Below are 8,498 nucleotides of genomic sequence, written 5' to 3'. Positions count from 1 at the left end.
GCCTGTTGTAAAAGTTTAGAGCATTTTCACTTTTTTTCCTTTATAATGAAAACGTCATATGTTTATGTCTTAGGAGTGATCATCTGTAGACAAGTTACACTAAAATATGTTTTTGATTAAAAATTCTGTGCTACCTACCTATTTTTCAGACTTTAAGGCCAAATTAGAATGCCATAATGTTTATTTTTAATGTTACTTGTTTGTATTTTCCCAGTTGGTGCATATTTAAACTCATTTCTTTTCTGTGGTCCTGAGAGTGCTGAGCATGCTGTATGAGCACTTGCTCTCCGAGCTGCATCCCAGCCCTGTTTATTTTGGGATGGGATCTGGATCTGCCGAGTTGCCACTATGGCCCTGAGTTCGTAATCAATCCTCTTGCCTTCATCTCCCTCCTGGCTGGAATTACAGGTGTGCAGCACTGTGCTCATTTCAAGACAATAATTAAAAGAAATACTGTCTTTTGTGTGGAAGGTCTCATGCTACATACTAGAAATGCAAAGATAGGTAAGTTAATTATCCTGTCTCAAGGAGGTAGTAATGTAGTGGAGAGACAGTAGATATACAAATAACTATTACATAATTTTATAAATATTACAATAGATTTTAAAATATTCTCGAAATATGGTTAGTAATTGATTAGCATGGAGATGAAGATAAATTTGATGGAAAATTATAGGCTTTCACGAACGAATGACTGTATTTTTAAAGAACGTCTCTGCTAAGCTGCAGATTAGGTTCGGTGCCCTTTCTGCAGTGTCTGACTATACCTTTATTGTGATACTGTTCTGTTGAAATAAATGTAATGTTTGTCTTCCTTCTGTATTGTAAATTCCTGGAAAAAGGGATCGTGTCTTACTTTTGAATTCCTAATGCTAACATAGTGCTTGAAGCATGCCTGATGCCCAATAAATGTCTTCTGACCCGGACAACAAAGCAACAGAAAGCAGGATTTGGGAGAGTGGTAGAGCACTTGCCTAGCATGCTCAAGGCCCTAGCTTCAATCTTCAGTACTGCAAAACCAACCAACAAAACATAACAAAACCGGAAAGCAAATCAAACCAATAAGAGAGTAGGGAATTGAAGTAGTTTTGTGCTGTAGAGTGAGAAGCAGAAGAGAGGAGAATGAAGTGACTGGAGGTTAGGCTAAATAATAGTTTAGATAAAATTCTGAGCAGCTTGATTAACCATACCAAGTGTTGTTAATTATCCTTCATGTGCGTGTTTCTTACTAGAGTACATTCACAGGAACAAGGGTCGTATACATAAATTGATACTCAATGTCCTAATCTTTACTGCAGACTCAGGCACACTTCCTTGAACAGAAGAGGTGTTCAGCAAATCAAGGAGAGTTAAATCAAACATCACGAGACCATTCATTAAGCTGAAGACTATATTAGCCTTCAGTTGTCAACAATTACTATGTGATAATAAGTGATGTCTCTTAACTCTGGTCTGGAAAATGAAAGAAGCATTCTTTTCATCCACTGTCTCATCCCATCTGAACCTGTTTCCATTCTCAAATCATGGAACTGTAAGCAAACTTAAAATACTGAACATTTAATGTGTTGTCTGTGGTAAATTTTGGATTCTTTACTCACAAAAAATGTCACACGAGAAGAAAACTCGTACAAAATTTTTGTTTTTAGTTAAAGTTTCATATATATCCTGTCATCAAATATAGTCAGCTGCATGGCATAGCTTTTACCTATCTCAGAAAAACTATTAGGAGCTTCTTGGTTTGCTACAGCAATAGCCTCCTAGTGAGAATTAATTTGTGTACAGATGCAACTGAGATATTGTAGCCTGCCTCATAGGTGGTTGTGTGAATTAAATGAAATACATCATGTAAAACATTGAGAGAAGAGATTGGTTTAGTACTTTTTCATGTAATTGCTTGTGAGGTAGCTTTTACTCTATAATTTCTGCTTACAGGAACCTGTACCTCAGAAAGGCTAAGCAATTTGCTTACATTATACATCCAGAAAAAAGTAGACTATTGATTTAAGCCTAGTTTAATTCCAGACTCTACTCACCTATTATTCTATTTTACTTTCAGAATTAAAAAAAAAAAAAACAAATAGTTTCTTTAGTGTGAGAAACTGAAAGCGTAAGTAAGGACTATAAAGTAGAATTGATAATGTGAAATAGGAAGAAAAGGTGCAAAGGAGAAGGCGAAGTGGGAGGAGTAGGAGAAAAGAAAGAGGGGAACGGAATTAACATGAGAAAAACAAAAAAAGGAAACAGTTTTTGTAGATAGGGAGGGGTAGAGGAGTTGAAGGAAGGGCAGGGAAATGGGACAAAATAAGAATCAAGATGGATTATGTAAAAGCGAAAATTTCCAATGATGAATGTCATTATATTGTATATCTTAAATGTACCCCAAAATTAATTAAAAATATGGTCAGCATTGTTTTCATGTTAGATATATTTTTTATTTTATGTGGACATAAGAAATTCATTAAAATCTTAAGTAAATGAGTTATACAAAGTTTTGATGTCTACCTAAATAACTGTTGTGCAACAAGCCAAAACAAAGTGATTAACCTCAGCAAAGCATTACTGTAGACAGCTAAGTTAGGTAAAAATACTACAGGCAGACAGGTGCAGGCCCTTGTGGGAGTCAGTGCAGAGGAGGAGAACACATTGCAACTATGGCTGGAGGTGCGTCAAAGACAAGGCCTCCAAATAAAGAAGGAATGACCAGGCCTACGTGCCTCCCCAGGGGATAAGCAATACATTGCATATTATACTGTAATTAATGTCACCTGGTCCAAGAAAATCTAGATAGGCATCAGTCACCCAGCTGGTTGACCAGGACCTCCTGATCCATCCCTTCCTAAAAAGGGCCTCTTTCTTTCCATGCACACTTGCTATGCAACCTGCTTGCCCACTGGATCAATATTACTTAAGTGGCTATATATGTAATCTTATTGGTTGATCATAGTTTTTACCCACATTGCACCAACCTCATGACTTTATAGAATTTCCTTTGAGAAGTGGGCTCCTTGGCAACACACTTTCGGGTCCCCTCCTGTTTCTCAGGAGCTACCTCTCAATATGTTTTTCCTACTCTTAACTTCCATTTTTCTTTAAAATCCATTCTTTGATTATCGTGAATATGAACTTGGCATATTTGACATCTAACAGATTCAGAGTTATATTATTTCCGTTATATCAAAACTTTGAAAAAAGAAAGCCATCTAAGTGTTTGTATGACTAAAAGATAGACATTTTGTCATCTCAAAATTTTGAAAAGATCCTTGTGAAAGGTTCATTGAAGTGTTGATAATTAAAGAGGTAATATTTATAATAAAATTCAAACTCTTGCTTTTATTTCAGTGATAAAGGCCTTTTTAACTAATGCTGAAATTTATTAGAACTCAAATGGATGTTGTAATTACCTGGTTTTCTAATACTGAAGGATCAGCAGAAAGAGTTAAACACTCAAAAATATCATAGTATATCAGTGAGTTAAAATTTAAAGGTGAAAAAGAAAGGGCAACAGATGGAACTACAGCTGTCTCGAGACACAAGATTGTAACTTTGGCATCTCTGCAGAAGGCTAAGTGAAACCCGCCTCTGCATTTTAGGCAGGTTTAAGAAAACAAGCCATCACACATCCAAGACTACGGAGGGCCTTTATGTTGAGGAATGAAAAGTTTAGCAGCACAGGAAAGCAGGTGACATGGAAGTAATCAGGGTACCTGAAAAACCAGTTTAGATCTGAGCTGGGGAGGAACTTTGTATACACCAAATTAGAGAGTTTTTAGTTTATTCTGTAAGTATCCAAGAGTTAAAAGAAGTTCTTAAGGGAGTAACAGAGTGATTAATACTTAAGAAAACTGTAATATAATAGTGTTGGGTGGTTGAAGAGAAGATGGTAAAATGAAAATCATCTTATTATAGATTTCTGAGGAAGCGATGATGGCGACTTGAAATAAAGTTTAAACATCATGGGTAAAGAAGCAGGGATTAATTTCAGGATCATATTTGGTGTAGAATCAATAATATTTGACGAATAACTACATGGAGACTGGATGTTGGGGAATGACAGCAAAAAAGAAAAAAATTAAAACTAGCAAATAAGAGTTTCTGGTTCAGGAGTGTTGGTAGACAGTAATTGCTAATAAAAATTTAAGCTAAAGAGGTGATTTATAGTTTAAAACAATTATACAGACATTTTTTCATTTAAGATGACATTTATACTAATAATTCCCATTATTATTCTGCTGAAAGGTTTGGAGACCAGCGGAGAACTGAGGCCTAACTAGCCTCCTCTGTGAGCACAAAGGAGAAGGCTGCATTCAGGGCTGACTGCATACTGCAGGTGCTAGGGAAAAGTTAAGACAGCTGCGGTTAAGTTGGTTATCAGAACGCGTACTGATGGCTACTGGAGAGCATCTGAATCTTGTGTTACTGTGATTGCTTGTGCCCACGTTTGGGTGAACAAAGGCGAGATGAGCCACGGGGGGAGGGCTCCTCTGCCTGCTGAGAGGGGCGTCCCCTGGCTGCCCACAGGTCTCTCTGTCATCCACCCGCATTCACCCCTGGGCAGGGAGAACAAAGGAGTGGGTGTAGGTCCCCAGGAACCTGTCTGGGCTACACTTGGCACCTGGACAGGGTCTTGAAAAGTCTGGATGGGAAACATCCAACAGAAACCCTGGAAAGGGAACTGGAAAGAGCAGGGTGTTGGGACCCAGCCGTGGCCACAGAAAGGTCAATTACATGAGTGGATACACACGGTATCAGGTTTTCTGAATTTCCCACATAATGCTTTTCACTGATTTCATAAACAGCATTGTGTTATTTAGACACCACTTTATTGTATTATTTAATTTTAATTTTGCAGTACTGGGGATTGAATTTATGGCCTTTATGCTCAGGCAAATTCCCAGATCTTTTTCGTTTTTTGTTTTGGGACAGGGTATCAGTAATTCACTAAACTGCCTAGGCTGTACTTGAACTTGTGATCCTCTTTCCTCAGCTTCCTAGAATGCTGGGACTGCAGGTGTGCACCACTAGGAGTGGCTTAATTTTTAACATTTTAAGACTTTTTTCCCTAGCCAGTGTATTTTATTTTAAATATTTTTATTGGCAGTTATTATTTTAAATATATTTTATTATCTTTCATTCTAAAGCAAAATTTTAGGTTTAGAAATGTGTCATGCCACATGTCTGGTCCTGCCATGACACTTAAATGGTGTTAATATACTAATGGTCAATTTTAGGTTCCTCTGGTAGGACACCTCAGCACAATGTTCATGTTAATTATATTTTAATATTATTATGAAAACAAGTCTCAAGCCAGGCATAGAGGAGGCTGAGTCAGAAGGAAGCCAGCCTGGGCTGCCTACTGAGTTCAAGGTCAGCCTGAATTACATACCCAGACCTTGTCTCAATAATTAATTAATAAACTGATAGAAGCAAATCTCCACTTTAAAATAAAGCAAAAAAAAAGCAAACAAGAAACTTAAAATATTTTCAAGGCACTTCAAAATCCATTGGATTATAAAGTGCATTAATAAGTGCCATTTTATTTTTCCTTATTAACTAAGGCATTCAGGATATATAAAATTAAATAATAAATCATTGTGTTGGCGTTTAGTGGCCAAGACATATAAATAACTCAAGAAAGATGTTTGCAGTGTTCTACGATTAGAAAGAAAGTGCTGCGGGGACACAAATGAGGATCCAAGTAAACTGCCCAGGGATTAATACAGGAGGGAGGAAGTACAGGCGTCTTCACAATGAAGGCAACTGCTGGGTGAGACCTGGAATTTGCCAGATGGAGAAAGAAACATTGACAATACTCATGGAAGAGAAAGAAAATAAACATGGTGTAGGCTGCATGGGGCAAATTGTGATGTGATGCATACGAAGCTGAAAAGGTTGAGAAGGACTTAACTGTGAGGATGTGCATATAACACTAAAGACCCTGGGTGTTAGGCACCCCAACCTCTAAGAGTGACCTTCTAACAACTGTAATAGGAGCTTGCACCACAGCTCTATGATGGGATTCATCTCATTAACTCATTCATTCAGGTCTTAAATGTAGTGAGACACTAAGAATACCAGTATTAAGGGAGCTCAGTGCTTTCAAAAGAAAGGTGTATAAAATGATATAAAAATGTGACATTTGAAGTGGGCTTTGAAGTATGGATAAGATTTGAACAAGTCTCATTTATATTTTGATTAGGATGAGCCGAAGATACTTTCTGCACTGGTCTGTTTTCAAGGTAGCATTAAAAAATTAAAGAGAAAATAGAGAAATAGTAATTTCAAGAGGTATTATTTGAAGTGGCAATGACCATTAGTGTCAGTAAATATCAGAAAGATTTGTTGTTGTTGAAACAGGATCTTGCTACATTGCCCAAGCTGGCCTCGAACTCATGATCCTCCTGCCTCAGCCTCACAAGTGCTGGTATTATAGGCTTTTACCATCATGTCTGGCTCAAAAGATTCCTCTGTGTGTGTGTGTGTGTGTGTGTGTGTGTGTGTGTGTGTGTTCATTAATATGTATTCCTGCAGGTTAGAGAGAAAACACATACACAAACTCTCTACATTTATGAATTCTTAACATTGTCTTGGACACAGTTGTCAATTCTTGAGTTTAACACTTTTGAGTTTTATCTGAATTCTAGTCCTTAAATGACGCATAGTTTTTCAACAACGCTGTGACAGAGAGCTAGAAAATAGTGTGTTCTAGGGCAAACTAGCAAGAAGAAGAAAAAAGACCTCGTTACAGATCAGCCTCGAAATCACAAAGCTACAGCACTATGTTAAAGACAATCTTGCTCCTAATATCATCCTAATACACCCACTGTTTCTAATTAGCTGTAAAGGTCAGTCTACATGGACTGATCACAAGCATGAAGCAGACTGGAGTTAGAGTGGAATGGAGAGTTCTGGAAGAGCACTCGGGATAAAAAGGCAATAGAGCACAAGGCACAGAGACTCTGTAACACTCTGAACTAGCCGATACATAATCTGAACCACTGCCGATTCTTAGTGTTGATGAGGGGCCTATGTTGAGAGGCTCTGTACGTATTTAAGTAAACATTTCTCTAGAATACCAAATAATAATACAAAATGACTAAAATTGAAATCATAAGTATTTATAGGACAGGCAGTTGACAAAGATCGTATTAAAGTGGTTTGATAGTTATTTATGCCCCCGTGTGTTCTAAAATCAAGATTCTTACTGCACGTTATTTTTCTTATGTTTTTAGGAAAATAAAACATACTGTTTGAAACAGCCACCAAGAAGGTTAAAGTTTTTGATTATGGAGTAGTAGTTTCATGTTTCTTAGTAAACATGTATATATCAATGAACATATTGAAAATCATTTTCTTTTCTGTGATTATGGAATTTCCAAAAATCACAATTGATTAAAATCATAAAGAAATGATTCTTAAAGCAGAGGAAAGAAGAAATAGCATCTAAGAGTTTATTATTAGGTATGAATCAGAATTAGATTGTTACTAATGCTTACATTAAATGGAGAAATTCAAGGATATAATTTTTATCTCAATTTTATCCACAGTATTTGGGAAGAAGATTCTAAAGTGCATGGGAAAACTGTCCTCCCTCCCTCCCTTCTAGCCCTTCCCTTTTCTTTTCCTTGCATTTTCTTTCTCTCCAAATCTCTCTAACTCTCTTCTCCCTTTCTCTCCCAGCCAACCCCGTTTCTGTCCGTTTTTTTGTTTTGTTTTTTCGTGTTTTTGTTTTTGTTTTTTTTGAGGAAAGGTCTCGCTACTTGAACCCACAGCAGTTGTCCTGCCCCAGCCTCCCTAGTGCTGGGAATACAGGCGTGCGCCACCACGCTGGGCTCTGTCCATTTTAAATGAAGAGTAGAGGGAGGCCGAGGCAGGAGGATGGCAAGTTCCAGCCCAGCGTGGATAAATCAGCGATTTAGGGACTCTATCTCCAAATAAGGAAGGGTTGGGGATGCAGCTCTCTGTGCAAGCTCTGCCTCAATCCCCAGTACGGAAAGAAAACACTATCCGCATATATTCCACACATTTTCCCCTGAAATATTCACATTAAATACTGGCACCTTCTTGTCCACAGCAACTTTTTAAAAAAAAAATTTTTTTTAATTGCTTTTAATTCAAGGAAAAAAGGTTGCATAAAATCCAATCTGTTCTAGAAATATGTGGCCTTTTTAGTACGGAACGTGACAACTACAGTTTTTAGTGACGTGGAAATCTGACTTTCATCGCCACTGGGATGATTAGATAAAGCTTTGCAGAAACGAAGAGGTTTAGTCCGGCGGTTCCAGAGCTCGCGATTTTCCTGGAACGAACTGAGGAGAAACGCTTCTGAAGAAAGGATAGAATTTTAGAATTCTACAGCCACATCCGTCCGTCCACAGCCTTCGGAGCAGCGAGACGCGATCTCTGTCGTCGGTTCTAGAAGGGGAGGTGACAGCGACTAGGACAGCTTGGCCCGGACGACGCTGAGAACCGAAGTAACGGCTCCGGCGGGGGCGGGGCGG

The sequence above is a fragment of the Fukomys damarensis genome, unplaced genomic scaffold (genome assembly GCF_012274545.1).
Source record: "Fukomys damarensis isolate Sample0158 unplaced genomic scaffold, DMR_v1.0_HiC HiC_scaffold_2, whole genome shotgun sequence".
Lineage (NCBI taxonomy): Eukaryota > Metazoa > Chordata > Mammalia > Rodentia > Bathyergidae > Fukomys > Fukomys damarensis.
This window is presented reverse-complemented; position numbering follows the sequence as displayed.